Raw genomic sequence first — 15,671 nt, 5'->3', positions numbered from 1 at the left:
CACCTCATATACCATACTGCCTTGCAAAATGTAGCTTCTGTCAACCAATCACACGTTGGGCCTCATTACGACCCTGGCAGACAGTCGTGCCTGTAATACAGGCATGGCTGCTGCCAGAGTCATTTCTTTCCGGCGCCATGGAATGGACAATTACCAGGGTATTACAACCCTGGTGGACAGGACACTTTCGAGGCGCACCACCATAGCTCGAGCCCTCATCCGCTCCAAATTAGACTACTGTAATGCACTGTACCTAGGCACCAGTAAACATAACATCAACAAACTCCAACCCTGCAGAACAATGTCCTTAGAACAGCCCTACGTATTCCAAAGGGCAACACATATCTGTCCATAGAAGAACTGTCAACTGGCTGGCCATCAATGACCGCATCAAATTTAAAACTCTGAACATTACACACAACTGTCTGAACAACAAAGCACCTGCATACCTCACAGAAAAATTCACAAAGTACACGTCCGAACGACCCATTAGAAAGGCCCTCTCAAACAGCATCAAAATCCCCAACTTTAAACTGAAAAGAACTGGTGGGTCCAGCTTCCCAGTTCTAGCAGCCCAGCTCTGCAACTCCATCCCAGCTGCACTCAGAGCCACCCCTTCCTTCCACGCATTCAAAGCTAACGTCAAACTCTGGCTTCACACCAACGACTGCTAAATGCCTCAATTGTGCCTAATACTCTGTACATTTACTTTAAATTTCCCTGAAACTGTTACATATCTGTACATGTACTGTAAATTTCCTGAAACTGTTACATATCTTGTAAAGTCAAGAAACTGCGTGATATATGATCCTGTAACATAAGAAACTGCGTGATATATGATCCTGTAACATAAGAAATGTAACATATTTATGTACCTGTAACCCAGGTTTTTATTTCTGCAAGCGCCCAGTTGCTTAACGGCCAGGTGCGCTCTATAAATAAATAAACAATACAACAATACAATACAATTGCCCATTCCAGGGCGCCGTAAAAAATTCTTCCACATTCCCATTTGAGCCCCATATGGCTCAATGGGAATGGGGAAGCTGCACGCACCGGCACCATTCTTGAATGGTGCCCGTGCATGCAGAATGCTGTGCTCGCGGGTGCCGCTCTGCCCACCAGGTCCAACCTGGCAGGCAGAAAGGCACCCACGAGCACAACTCGTAGTTTCCCCGTCCAGGAACTATGGTACCGGCAAGCTTACCGGTACCGTAGTTCCAGGACCGGCAAACTTGTAATGAGGCCCATTGTTTTTAAACTCATAATGTCATTGCTGGCAATTTTTCACCTTCACCTATATAACCATGGCTACAATAGCATTTAACGAAATGATATAACCACAGCTACCAACCTTTCCGTTATAGCCGTGGTTATGGCTACCCACCAAAATACATGACGCCCATTGGCTGTTCAATAACCGTAGCTATCACAGCACAGTAATACCCATGGTTACAGGATTGCCAAAATCAAATGACGGCCATTCGTTTGGGTGATTATAACATCATACGTCACATATGCGATAACCACAGCTGCTTGCCCGTTTTCAGACAAAATTTTAAAAGTTGTTTTGGGTTGTAGAACCACAATCAATCATTCTTTGGTTTTCCTATCATAACCGCGGTTACATCACCATGTATGTGTGCTGACGTTAACCGTGGCTACGTGAAGCGGCCCCTGATTGGCCTGCTCGGTACCTGCGGTTGCACGATTCCACGTGGGATACCCGTGTCTACCATGTCATTCTGAAACAAAACTTTACCTTTTCTTTTTTAAAGTAAACCCCTATACTACATCACAATTAATCATGTTTGCCTCAACAACATTGTGAGAGCAATCGAAATAGGAAGATTCACCACCATAACCATGGGTATGAAGGCACACCCACCACATAGACATAACTGCAGCTACGTACCACAGCCTCTGATTGGCTCCCTGCTGTAACCACGGTTATTTCACCACACCTGCAGGAAACATGTCATATTTTCTCATTGCTTTTTAGAGCTCCTCTGAGACAGTTCGCTGTGGCCCAAAATGTGCTTTTTTCCAATGCCAACACCTTTTTTTTTCCAATCCCTCTTACCATCCCTTCTTCCTAGACCTCTCTTTTGTATTGTCAGGTGTGAGTAGTGTCTATTCTTTATTTTAGCTTTGTGTTTTCTTTTTTTTAAACCGTTTTCTTATAAAGTGGTATTGTCTCTTTGTGTTGTCTTTTTTGTACTTTATACATTTTCCTCCCTGTATCCGACAAATTCCAACATATCTGCCTCAGTGATAGCAAAAGCGAGGACACCATCGAGCAAGTGACCATCCCTCAGAGTCCTGAGTCATCTGGGTAGTCCGAAGATGCCATCTGGGAGCCCAGCACATCACCCTCTGCAAAAAGATTTGTGCATTGAAGAAAAATGTCCACGGCTGGAGAAACTTCAAGAAGGGGATGCACCATTCCCTGAAGGAGGTGGAGGAGATCAGGTGTACTTTTTGTCATAAGGTAGTAGAATGGGGGACGTCTAACACATCATCTCAGATACTGGGCACCTCCATTCTGATGCAACATCTGGTCAAGATGCACTGAGATGAGGTGGACGAGCCCGACTGCCAGGCCCACTTTAAACAGAAGGTCAAGCACATAGACCTCAGGTGGCACTTTGCTACCTTAGTGCTGCACCCACCTCCTCACCATCAGCACCAGCCACGTCGCCTCCAGCACCATCCTTTGGACCAAGTTCTTCATCACCTTCACCAGCGGGACAAAGGCATCACTACTGCCTGTGACCCAAGCTGCTGCTATAAACCCAGCCGTGAATATAAATGAGTGCATTATTTTATGTCTCGTTTGCCACGATAGAATTCACGCAGAAGGTGCCACCATATATGAGTGGGCAGGGCAATCCCTGCTCACCAAGCCAAATGCCACTGCTAGTAAAAAAAATGTTTTTAAGTCAACATTTTCACCCTTTTTTCAATATAAAATTACACAAAATGTTTACAAAAAACAAAAGACAAAAACAATCCTTTTTCTTTTGTCCCTTGTCAAGTTCCAAAAAAAATGTTCTACCCATCCAAGTTTCACCCTCGCCTTCCACCCCCAAACGGATGTCAGAACAACCCTTCAAGTGATAAAAATAGGAAAAAAACACACTAACTGTGTAAATGGATCAATAACACTTTTGTGATATATTTTATACAGTATGTGTCAAAAAGGGCTTTATGCATTTTTTGCGAATAACTGCAGTCACGTGAAGGCACCAAAATGCTTGTTTTTCATAATTGTCATTATTGACAAAAATCCAAAATGTGCCTGAACTTTTCCACCCCTCTATAAGTCTGTCTGCAACTTTTTAAATTAATGGTTAACTGCGGCTACAACTCCAGACATTTCTTCCATAGCCGTGGTTATTGAAAATGCCGTTGTGACACACTTGTTATTTCCGGTGTCCTAGACTCCACAATTACACATGCATCCTCTTTCCCCTTCCCATCTCGAGCCTGATGTCATATAACACTTTTTCCCCATAGTAATGTCATTTTTACACTTTTTGTTTCGGGTAGCTACAGATATTTCCTGTTATAACCATGGCTACCTCTCGCTTAAACGGCTAATGGCCTGGTAGTGTTGCAAAAAATACAAAGAACTCAGCCGAAGGCCGTGCTCAATTGCCAGGGCCGAAAGTATTGGTGTCAGCCCGAAAGACATGTATAGTTGCCATGGCCTGGCAGTGTTGTAAAATATACAGTGGGCACAACCGAAGGCCATGGCCAGTGGTGTGGCAAAAATATTTGGTATAACAAAACCCTTGACATTCACTGAAAACACGTTAGTTAACGTTTATTTAAGTTGATCAGATTTATTGCAACAAAACCCCTGAAATTCAGTAGATGTGGGAAGTCATGACCGGCTTAACTTGGCATGTTCCCATGAGCCCATCAGCACATACATATTATAAGGGAAGGGAGTCACAATGACATACACAATGGCATTATGGGGCACATAACATTCCTAACATGGCAAGTTCATCCGCTCATAACTTCCCACATCTGCTGAATTTTAAGGGTTTTGTGGGGGGCGTGGCTTAATGGCTGCGGTGTAGGACGTGATTCCTGGGAGCTCCTGCAGATCCGCACATGATCCCGAGGATGAAAGGCATTTAAAGTCAGCTGTGAAGTGCTAAAAAACAGCCACTGTAGCATGAAGAAATGAGGTGTGCAGCAGCCTGAAGTTCGGGATAATTAACAGCCAGAAGGAAGTACGGAGGGAGAAAAAAGCTTGCCGTGTCTGGGCAGAGGGTGAAAACAAGATGGCGCCCACTGAACAAAGGGTCTGAGGTGTAATCAGCCATACTGCCGGGAGAGGAGGTTGCAGAAGGCTAAGGCAGTGAAACCTGGCGCTAATACGAACAATCGGAAAACTGGAAAGTAAATGCACAAAGAGACGACAGCAGTGTGAAAGGCAGCCGGACTAGTGGAAGCCAGCAGCGACGTGGGACACAACGAGTTGGTAATTGGGAGTAGCGGATGCGTATTCGGAAGACTGGGGGCATCAATGGGAGCAGTGGACACATAGGCGGCAAATACATTATCACTAGAAATCAGCGTATGCAGCCCAATGTTAACACTGGATCAGCTGTGGGACATTGTGAGCGCAGCCGCCTGTAGTCTGAAGCCACAAGATCAGCTGCTGGGATGCGGAAACAGTAGCAGTAGCAGCGAAGTCATCAGAGCAAAAGCAATGCAGATTGTGTTAGTTGCAACATTGTGGCCAGCACGGAGCTGCGAGGAGCAAGCCGGCAAGAGAACAGAGTGTGAAACTGACATCGGATTGGAAGGTGGTACTCGCGCCTGCTAAGGAAACAAAATAAACTTACAACACAGGTAAGCAGGCCATAACAGAGGATTACAGGTGGAAAATAAAGATACTGCTGGCTCGCGGGGGCACAAATACTACACAGAGAAATGTGGCGAGCCTGAAGCCGCACTAGGGGATGAGTCAATGAAAGTCATGTGAGGTGGCAGCAGGGCAATAACTCATAATAATAGCACTCATCAAGAGAGGTAACTTGTACTGTTGGCGCTGGAAGACACTCGCCCCAGGAGGGTTGAAAGAAGGCAGTGGAAGCCACGGCCCGAAAAGACCACAGAAGTGGACTGCGGTGTGGTCAGTTAAGAGCCAAGCTCCACGGAAGATAACAGGCCACGGTGAGCGGGGACACGCGCTTGGGCACATCATTGGGAAACAGCGCTGTCTGGTTTGTGGTGCACAGTCCGCTCGGGTAGCATAAGGCAGACCGCCCCTGGAGTTACAAGTGTGGACGACAAGCTTTTCCTAACCGAAGGAATGTCCAGCAAGCCCCTGAGAGCGAAGGCCAAGCAGCCTACGCTGGACGAATATACCAGAACGCTGACTGGTCCCGAGGGAGCCAGGAGCAAGGATAAAACCTCAGCAGGGGGAATGGCCGCTGTGAGTACTAACCAGGAAGTCCTGGAGGCAATCGCAGATTTGAAGGCGGCCTGGGAGTCCAAGCTTCAATTGGCTGTGACGGAATTGAAAACCGCAATGGAGCTTCAAGTGGGGGCGGTACAGGAAGAAGTGAACCTCCTCAGGCAGGATGTTAGGATTTTGGCGGAGCGCACGGAGACCCTGGAGAAGGAGATGAGCCCAACTGCTGCGGACTGTGCTGCACACAAACGGGAGCTACATGCCCTGGTGCAACGAGTGGGCAATCTGGAGAGTAGGGCGGAGGAGGTAGAAGGGCGCGCTCGAAGGAATAACATTCGAATCGTCGGACTGCCGGAAGGGGCTGAGGGCCACAACCCGACGGAGTACGTGGAAAACATGCTGCTGCAGGAAATCACTGGGTGGAACCTCTCTCAGGGATTTGCTGTGGAAAGGGCGCACAGGGCCTTGACAAGGAAGCCACCGCCAGGTAACCCGTCCAGGCCAATGATTGCTAAGATTCTCAATTATCGGGATCGCGAGCAAATTCTTGAACACTTCCGTAAGGGAGGAACTATACAACGTGGCGCAGCGAATATAACTGCCTACCTGGACTATACCCTGCAGGTACAGCGAAGCCGCATGAACTTTGGATCGGTCAAGAGGAGATTGCGGGAAGCTGGCCACAAATATATGCTGCTCTATCCGGCCAAGCTAAAGGTTTTTTATAAAAACAAGACGCTGCTCTTTGAAACTCCAGAAGACGCCATGGGGTGGCTAGACATGCCGAGCTGCCCCCAAGAGCCAGATGTTCAGAAGGAAGATGGAGCTGGACGAGACAAGTAAAGTGGTGAACTGGTGGGATTGAGGAATGTGGGACTTGATTATAGTCATTGATGCAGCTGGACGGCCGGAACGCCCTGAATGGTGGGAAAAATGAGCTGTGTGCACTGAGATTGCTGCGTGAGGTAGGAGCCTCCCGGGGCCGATCTTTATACCCTCATTTAGAGTTTACTTAGGTCACTGTTAGTGCGGTGACACCCTGCCGGGTTCTCGATTGGGGTCGCCAAGAGAGAGCCAAACGCAGGGATGCCTGAGATCCAGGGATGGAGCTGGGCAGTTAGTTGGGTTGGGGTGTTGGGGCGTTTAAGTTTATATATGAGCCTTTGTGGAAGTTCTATTATTGAGAGTCTGTTTGGTGTGGGGGGAGGGCTGCGTGGGGAGGGGAAGGGGAACCATCGATAGACCATGGGGGACTTTAAGATATTAACATGGAATGTTAGAGGGCTCAACAGTTACCTGAAACGTAATAAGGTTATGTTGTACTTGAGGCGACAGAAGATAGACATCGCCTTGTTGCAGGAGACACATCTGACGAGGAAGAGGATGGAGATGGTGGGGAGGAAATGGAAAGGGATAGCGGTGGGTTCGTCGTACTCTGCCTATGCAAGGGGAGTGCTTATCTGGGCGCGCTGCATGTCCCATTTAAGTTAACTGAAGAAATTGTGGATGCAGATGGGAGGTTGGCGATAATTAGGGGGCTGTTAGAGAACAAAGAAGTATGCATAGTAAATACCTACGCCCCTAACCAAAACACAGCGGCATACTTTAGGACACTGTGTACCAAGCTAAGTGTGGGTGTGGGGGCTGGGGTGATTTGGGAAGGGGACTTTAATTGTGTCTTGAATCCAGGAGTAGACAGGTCGGATGGGGGGGCGGCCAGGCCCAGCCCAGCAGCCGGGGTGTTGCAGAGGTTGCTAGCAGATTTTGGCTTGGCAGATGTGTGGAGAGTGAAACACCCTGAGGTACTCGCACTACTCGGCCCCGCATAAGCTACACACGAGGCTTGATTATATCTTTGCCACCCCGGACGTGGTTGCTGAGAGTACTCATATAGAATATAAATCGAGGGTTCTCTCGGATCACTCGCCCCTGGTCCTGGGTGGCAGTATTGCCCCCCCAGGGCGCGAATACCGACGTGGTGCCTCCGGGCAGAGGCGCTCAAAGACCCCGTTTTCAGGGAGGATCTAAGAGATGAGATCATTGCTTACTTCGAAGTGAATAATGGCAGTGTGCAGTCGGCGGGCACTCTATGGGAGGCCTTTAAGGTGGTGATGCGGGGCGTTGCCATTGCGAAGTCAGAGGGGTTGCTGGGTGGGGTTCTGGCTGAACTACAGGCGGCTGAGATTGAACTGGAGAAAGAGCTGGAGGGAGGTGGGGCAGATACGGAGGAGACATTCAGATTACAGCGGAAGTGCGCGGAACACTGGGACAGGCTCAGTAACTTAAACTACAAAAAATACATAGAAAGGCAACACGCGGGAGGAGATAAAATGGGCCGGCTCCTAGCATGGCTATATAAGAGTGAAGCCCCCAGGTCCCCGATTCGAACTGTAACCGGTGAGGAGGGCGAGACGGTGGACACTCAAGAAGGAGTAAACAGGGCATTTGCGGAATATTATACTGCTTTATATGAGGATGATGGGGGGAGCAGCCAAGAGGAGATTGATGAGGTACTGGAGGACATAGGCCTGCCCAAGGTGAGTGACGAGGAGAGGGAGGAGCTTGATGCACCGATCACGCTTGAGGAACTGAAAGAGACGGTGCGGCAGTTGCCCACCAGCAAGGCTCCGGGGGTGGATGGGTTCCCTAGCGAATTCTATAAAATGTATGAGGAGGAGGTGCTCCCACTCATGCTAGAAATGCTCAACGAGGCATTTGAAGTAGGACGGTTGCCGGAGTTGCTTAGGGAGGCGATTATTATACCGCTCCCCAAACCTAATAAACCGGGACATAGCTGTGGCTCCTACAGGCCCCTGTCAATGTTGAATCAGGACAGTAAGATCCTGACAGCTGTTTTGGCCAACAGAATGCGGAGAGTGATCGGTAAGCTGATTCACCCAGACCATACGGGCTATGTCCCGAGTAGGAACATCACTCACAACCATAGACGACTCCACCGAGTGGTTGAATGGGGGTGCAGTCAGGACAGTGAAATGGCGATTGTGGCATTGGATGCAGTCAAAGCATTTGATTCTGTTAAATGGCCGTGGTTGCTGGCGGCCCTACGTGGGTATGGCATGGGGCCAGGCTATGTAAATGGGCTGGAACGCTATATAGCGAACCGCTAGCCAGGGTCCGTACGGGTGCAGTGGTGTCAGAGAGATGGCAGCTGGGCAGAGGCACTAGAGAGGGGTGTCCATGGTCCCCGATGTTAGACATTCTGGCCCTGGAGCCCCTAGCAATATACCTCAGGCAACAATATGAGCCGATCGGCATCGAGGTAGGAGGGGAGAGGCATCTCATATCCTTGTACGCAGATGATCTGTTATTGTATCTAAGGTACCCGGAAGGGAATCTTCAGTATGTGTTGGAGGTGATGGAGCGGTATGCCAAGCTGTCCAGTATAGCGGTGAACCCTCAAAAATCTTGTCTATTCCCGCTGGGGAGGTACGTGGCAAAGCCTGTAGAGAGGTTACCTGTGTTGCAGATTCCGTGGGCGAGGGGTTCATTCCGCTACTTGGGGATAGACGTGTATCACTCTATTGAAGAAGAACACAAGCACAACACTGAAATCGCTATAGAAAAAATTGGGAAATGCATGAGGTTTTGGGAAAGGTTTCCCCTAGCGATGATGGGTCGAGGGGCTATGCTTAAAATGGTGGTCCTGCCCCGACTTTTGCATTATTTCAACAATATCCCTTATATGATCCCTAGGAAGTTTTTTGTTAAGCTGCACAGTATGTGCAGAGACTTTTTGTTGCATGGTACCCGGCACAGAGTTGCATTATGGAAGCTGCAGAACTTCTATGAGAAAGGCGGTATTAAACTGCCTAATTTCGAGGCGTATTATGTATCGGCACAACTGCAGTATGTGGCTAGGTGGCTCTCTGATGAGGAGACCCCTGAACACAGGTTGTTCGGGAGGGACTGTGCTCCTTTTTACTTGCGGGAAATGATCTGGGTGGCTAGCTTGGATATGAGCGAGCGCCTTAAGATGCTGTTGGTGGGATGGAACATGTGGCGCCGAGCCCGCCGCATGATGGGAGACCCTTTCCCGTGTGTCCCGCAGATACCGCTGGTCGCGCTGACGAAGGGGGACAGGCAACTGAGGGTGATCATTAGGACTTATTGGGAGTCGGTGGGTCTAGTCACCTTGGGAGACATCTGGCAGGAAGGGGCTATTGCGGAGTTTGGGGAACTTGGGACAACGTCAGGACTGCACGGTGGCCAATATGTCACTTATCACAGGGTAGTACAGGAGATTAGGAGTAGGTGGCCTGAAGCCATTTTGGCGGAGGAGCCGGACACCGCCGTCGAGGTGATATATGATACATCAGAGGGTGGGCATGAGGAGTCCAGGTTGTACGAGATGTTAATGACTAAGATCGGGAGGGATCTGGTGCATTTGAGATCAGAATGGGAAACAGAGATGGGAGCCCCGATGGAGGATGGGATGTGGGAACGGGCTTTGGGATATCACAAGAAGGTGTCGAGAAATGCCAGGTTTAAACAACTGCAGTTGTACATAACGCACAGGGCGTACATGACCCCTCGGAGAATATCAAGGTTCAGAAATGTGGGGCGCCAGGCTTGCCCCAAGTGTGATGAAGAGAACGCAGACATAATACACATATTCTGGGCGTGCCCGGTAATTGAAGTCTATTGGGGGGAGGTTGCACAGAAGCTAGCGGAGAAGGGGGTCACGCTCATAATAGACTCGGCCTGGGCCTGCCTGCTGGGGGGGTATCCCAGAGCGCGGAAACGCAAACATGTTGGGGAATTGAAAGATCTGGCATACGTGCTCGCGAAACGTAGTAGCGCCATGGGATGGAAGGAGTGTCACAGGCCGCGGGTGGAGGTGTGGTGGAAGGACCTACAAAAATGGGCAGAGGCTGAAACAGTTGTGTGGCAAGAGGCTAGTAGCAGGAAATGGGCTCCCTCATGGTATGGAAACTGCTGATAGCTGAAATGTTTGGAGCAGTATTGGCCCCGGCAGAATCCGGAAGCAGCGAAGCCCTGACACACGGAACAGATACAGAGGGCGAGGAACAAATAGGCTCATAAGTGGGGGGGCGGAGTGCAGTGGTTATGTTGTTGAAAGTTTTTATTTATGTTTTGTTGTATTGTTGTTTTGTTTGAATAAAATAATTAAAAAACAATATATATATATATATTTTAAGGGTTTTGTTGTGATAAATCTGATAAACCGTACTATTTCAGTGATTATATATATATATTTACCTGTAAGTATTGTGTTAACATACAAGTCTTATAACAGCAAAGAAGGGTCTACACATACACCCAAAACACCTTTATAGTCAGTAGAACAAATGATGGCAACAGGCAGTACAACACTTTTTACTTTACAAGGACTTTAAGAGTAGTGTTTTTTTTTTTACACAGAAAGTACTATATAAGGGCAAGTATGTAGTATAAATCGAGTAAATGCCTAAGTGGACAGTACTTAATGTATAACAGATCCAAAAATATTGGACAGATTAGTGCAACATGTACTGGGGTTTAAAAAGTAAAGAGGTGTGATTTATACAAACAAGCATACAGCTAAATATTAACAATACTGTGAATGTTTTAAAACTGGACCTAAGAGGAACAAAAGTAACCGAGGCGGCTTAGTAAGTAACAGTCAGTGGTACATGTAGAAAGTTCAAAATGATCTGAAAAGTTTGAACTAAGAAGGAAAAGCCAACATGTCTCTTGTTTTTAATGAGAAAATGTAATAGTTACTTCGTACAGGTCACTGGAAAGAAGATGATGGCAAAGTGACCAACTGAAGACAAAGTGGCACTCCATCATAATAGGTAATGGTCCAGGTGCAATAACCTAGAGCCTAAGAAAGGATGACTTCAGAGTAGAGCGCCAGCGCACATAATGGAACAGCTGCTGTATGGAGTTTCCCATTTTCCCATTAAAGAACCAGACGTTTGTTGCAGCAGAAGAACAGACCACTTAGTTCCAGTGCAGCAGGGGGGCACCCACCTCTGTCCTGGTTGCAGATTAAGGAGGCAGAACCTTTAGGTAAAGGAACACAGGGCTAGAGTGAATAAGCAGTTATACATGCTAAATCAGACGGAGGAATTTCCAGAGACAGGATTCCCCTGGAGTAAGTAGAGTAGAGGAAGTTTAGAACATTATCTGTATGTCTCTGTTTATAGCTTTTAAAGTTCAATTTTCTTTTTTTTGTAAAGGTTGTCCTTGAAATAGTCCTGACTCATTGGTGCTGTGACAGAAGCCTAGCTCTGCTCTTGGGAGGGGAGAGGGCTAGTCCAAAAGGTTCACAGTGTAAATGACTTAACATATACTCCTATAGTTGCACATAAGGAAAGGTAGTTAGCCTTTCAAAAATAGAAATAATGCCTACAAAAAACAGTAAACTGTCCCGAAATACCAAACCTCAATTGTAATAGATATTCAGTGCAATGTTACAATTAAGTAACTTTGAAACACAATTTCCTGATGTATACGTGCCTTACAAATGCACAATAAAATAAAATAAATAAGTAAAATATTCAAGTACTTTAGTTGGTTTTGAAAGTTTGAATAACATGTTCATAGACATTGATGGAACACAGCTAGCAGGAAGCTATAGTGAGCTACTCAGTAGGAAACCTTCATGTTTGCAATGACGGAGGACCTTAGTATACACAACCATGCTTTGTGACCTGAGTCCTTTGCAAAAGCATTGCAGTGATTGTGTCAAGCTCTCTTGCAATGAATTCCAGGTGTATGGGATTTAAGGGAACAGACTGCAGGCAAAGCCACAAGAACCGGTGTATGACTCACATACATCTCTAGGATGTGGACCAGGTAGCTGGGGGAGCTCAGAAGCAAAGGAAGTAGATGTCTGTTTGTAGTATCAAGCTTCATCAGGTAAGTCACATTTGGAGCAGGAATCACGCAGGAGTCAGGTAAGTATAAAAGGAAGCTTGTTTATTAGTTACAGGGTTTAAGATACGTGGTTAACAGGAGAGCAGCATTGTAGCTTCCACTCAGGTCTAGCTCCCATCCTGAAGTCCAGTCTAACGATCAAACCTGGAACATAGAGATTCCATGTGTTCCATCGCACAAAATACATTACGTTAGTTATAACAAATGCACTTAGCAAACTACACAACTCCCTTACATACAAACACAAAAGAGAAAGTATGGAATTCTCTCAGCCACTTAACACGACCCACACATGCATAGACAGAGACCTTGTATCCAAATTATCAGGGTAATTCAGGGGATAAGTGTGCGCCGAAAAGGGGAGCACAAGCCTGAAAATCACAGCGCATGCATGCTAAAGCCACGCACGCAGCCGTTCATCGATTCATGGAATGCGTTGTGCTTATAAAACCTGGGATGTGTGCCAAATCCGTGGGTGGCGCATGCAGGCACACACGTCTATAAATGGCATGCGCGACGCACACAGGGAAAGCGCACATCGTGAAGCGCACACAAGAAAAGTGGGTGAACACGGGGCGTAACACGCGGAATGGGGAACAACGCGTGAAAATGTGGGTGTTACGGGGAAGTACAGGAGGTAAATGTTTGCAACGGCCACACGCGCGCTAACAACACGTATTCATGGAATCGAACAGGGGAAAGCCGTGCGCCAAAAAAGACGCGCTAATCCGGAAACAGGTACGCCACGTACGCCAGAAGGAAGCAGGCGTAAGTGGCCCCACGCAGCATAAAAGTGCGCGCAAACAACAAACAAGCTCATACGCTACGATGAATATACCGTTCCTCGCAGCAGTTGTCGTGGGACACCGCAGGAGGAGGAGGATAGCCAGGCCCTGCATTTATTTTACCTAGGACCAGCCTTTTTGGGATGCCTGATGATCAGGTGTATGGGAGGTACAGGTTTCCACCACACATAATCCTAGAATGGTCAAGGAGTGGGAGGATGACCTCACATCACCCACCCTGTGCTCCCAAGCACTGAGCCCCTTGGAAAAGGAGCTCAATGTACTGCACTTATTGGCTACTGGGTCATTTCAGCGGACAAGTGCCATAGTCGGGGGTGTCTCATAGGCCACACAGTCAATGTGCCTACACCAGGTGTTGGCCATCATGACTACACGCCCCGCAGTCCACAGGCACATATACATGCCCAGAACACCTGCAGAAAGGCAGGCTGTCGTCCAGGACTTTTACGGGTGGCACTCTTCCCCAAAGTGCTAGGTGCCATTGATTGCACCCATGTGGCTCTACGTCCTCCCAGGGCCACTGAGCACATCTATCGAAACCGCAAGCACTGGCATTCCATCAACGTGCAGGTTATATATGATGCCAAGGGAATCATCACCTCAGTATATCCCAACTATCCAGGGTCCAGCCATGATAGTTTCATATTCAGAATGTCACCCCTAGACCGGGACCTGGAAGCTGGGCAGCATGGCGACACATGGCTAATTGGTCAGTATAAACGCCTCTGCACATGCATGCATGTCAGAGACTGAGAAATGTGAAAACCCCTCTAATGACAACCATTATCACCTTCCCAGGGGACAGTGCCTACCCTCTGAGCACCTACATGATGATGCCAATTCGGGACCCCACCACACCACCCGAGGTAAGATACAACACAGCCCATATTGCAACCCGGGGCATAGTGGAGCGCACATTCGGAGTGCTCAAGTCACACTTTCGCTCCCTTGACCGCTCTGGTGGGCAGCTGCCATATGCACCCACAGTAGTGTGCAGGATCATAGTGGTAGCATGTGTCCTGCACAACATTGCAACATGGCGGGGCATGCCGGTGGACATGGTGGTGCCCCCACATCCCCAACCACATGCACGGCCACTGCGCATGGGAGGTGAAAGGGCACGTGGTGTGGCAGCCCGTACCTAGCTTGTGGCAAATTACTTCACCTAAAATCCCACCTCTGCGGAGTGCACACAGGCCTGGCACATTCCAGCTGACAATCAATGATGATGACAAAAGGGACAGTCAACTGTCACAACCATACCAGCGTGAGATTGTTCAACTGGAAATGCTACATTCTGTGCATCCCTAGCTACTTAAAGACACCCAATGCCGTGTCAGTAAAAGCCACGCATTCATGTAGCATGAAGGACTACCCCCTTACAAAATGCCACATCAAAATAGTGGCATGTCACTCAACCCCACCCCATCTCACCTACCAAACACACCATGGCATGGCCTGCAATGTGAAAGCAATCAAATGAATGCACAAAACATGACACAAGTGTCACAAAGTGCACTGTCCCAAATGGAAACAGGCCACAGACAATTTGCTCTCAGTAATGAATAAAAAACAACACACATGAACAAATACTTTCCAGCAAGACAAAACATCACTACAGGATCAAACAGTGGCAATATATGACAGTAAAAAATTAAAGTAGTGCAAGTGTCACAACCTGACTAAGGAAGCACATCGACCCCTTCCAACCGCAGAGTGTTGCTGGTAGGCAAATATGCCAGTGTACTGCATACAACATGAACTGCATCTGCAAAGGAGACGGGCTTGTTAAAACATGAAGAAGGTACATGTATATAAGGATAAAGTCATGGATGTAGAACCATATATAAATGCACCATGCAGTGGAGAATTGAACAACAATCCCCACTAGGGATGAATACACAGTTTTGACTACAGACTGCCCACACAATTTATGGGAGCCCAATGTCACTGTGTAAGTTACTGTCACTTGGTCACACCCTTTGCGAGCCCATGGAAAGGGGAAGCAGGAGGGGTGTGTCAGGAACCCAAGTCGCTAACCCAAAGACAGGACAAGCCTGCATGTGCCCAGCTGGAATACACAGTGGATGCCTACAGGAGCCACACAAAGTAACACAGTGTAAAATAAAAAAAATAAAAATGGGCCATGTGTGGACCAAGGGGGGCACCCAGGAGGGACGAGGTACAGGGTGAACCCCAACACCCTCATGCGTGGATGTTGAGAAAAAAAAAAACCTCAATGGGCTCATGGCCCGCACGGCTACGCTACAATGGGAGAACTGCCATCGCTGTCATCACCCTTTACATCAGGAGGTGGGTGTGATATGGGAGGCAGATGTTTGTGCCCTCCCCGACTCTACATGAAATGAATAATACAGACACTCCCTGGCTAGGGAATAAGGCACAAAAGAGCAGACTGCGAGAGTTCAAGGAAAAGTTTATCTAGATCTCTGAGAGCGCTCTGACCACATCAAGGTTACAACACATTTATATAGTACATTGACATCTGTAACATATGATGC

The sequence above is a fragment of the Ambystoma mexicanum genome, chromosome 6p, assembly GCF_040938575.1.
Source record: "Ambystoma mexicanum isolate Mex_15411 chromosome 6p, UKY_AmexF1_1, whole genome shotgun sequence".
Lineage (NCBI taxonomy): Eukaryota > Metazoa > Chordata > Amphibia > Caudata > Ambystomatidae > Ambystoma > Ambystoma mexicanum.
This window is presented reverse-complemented; position numbering follows the sequence as displayed.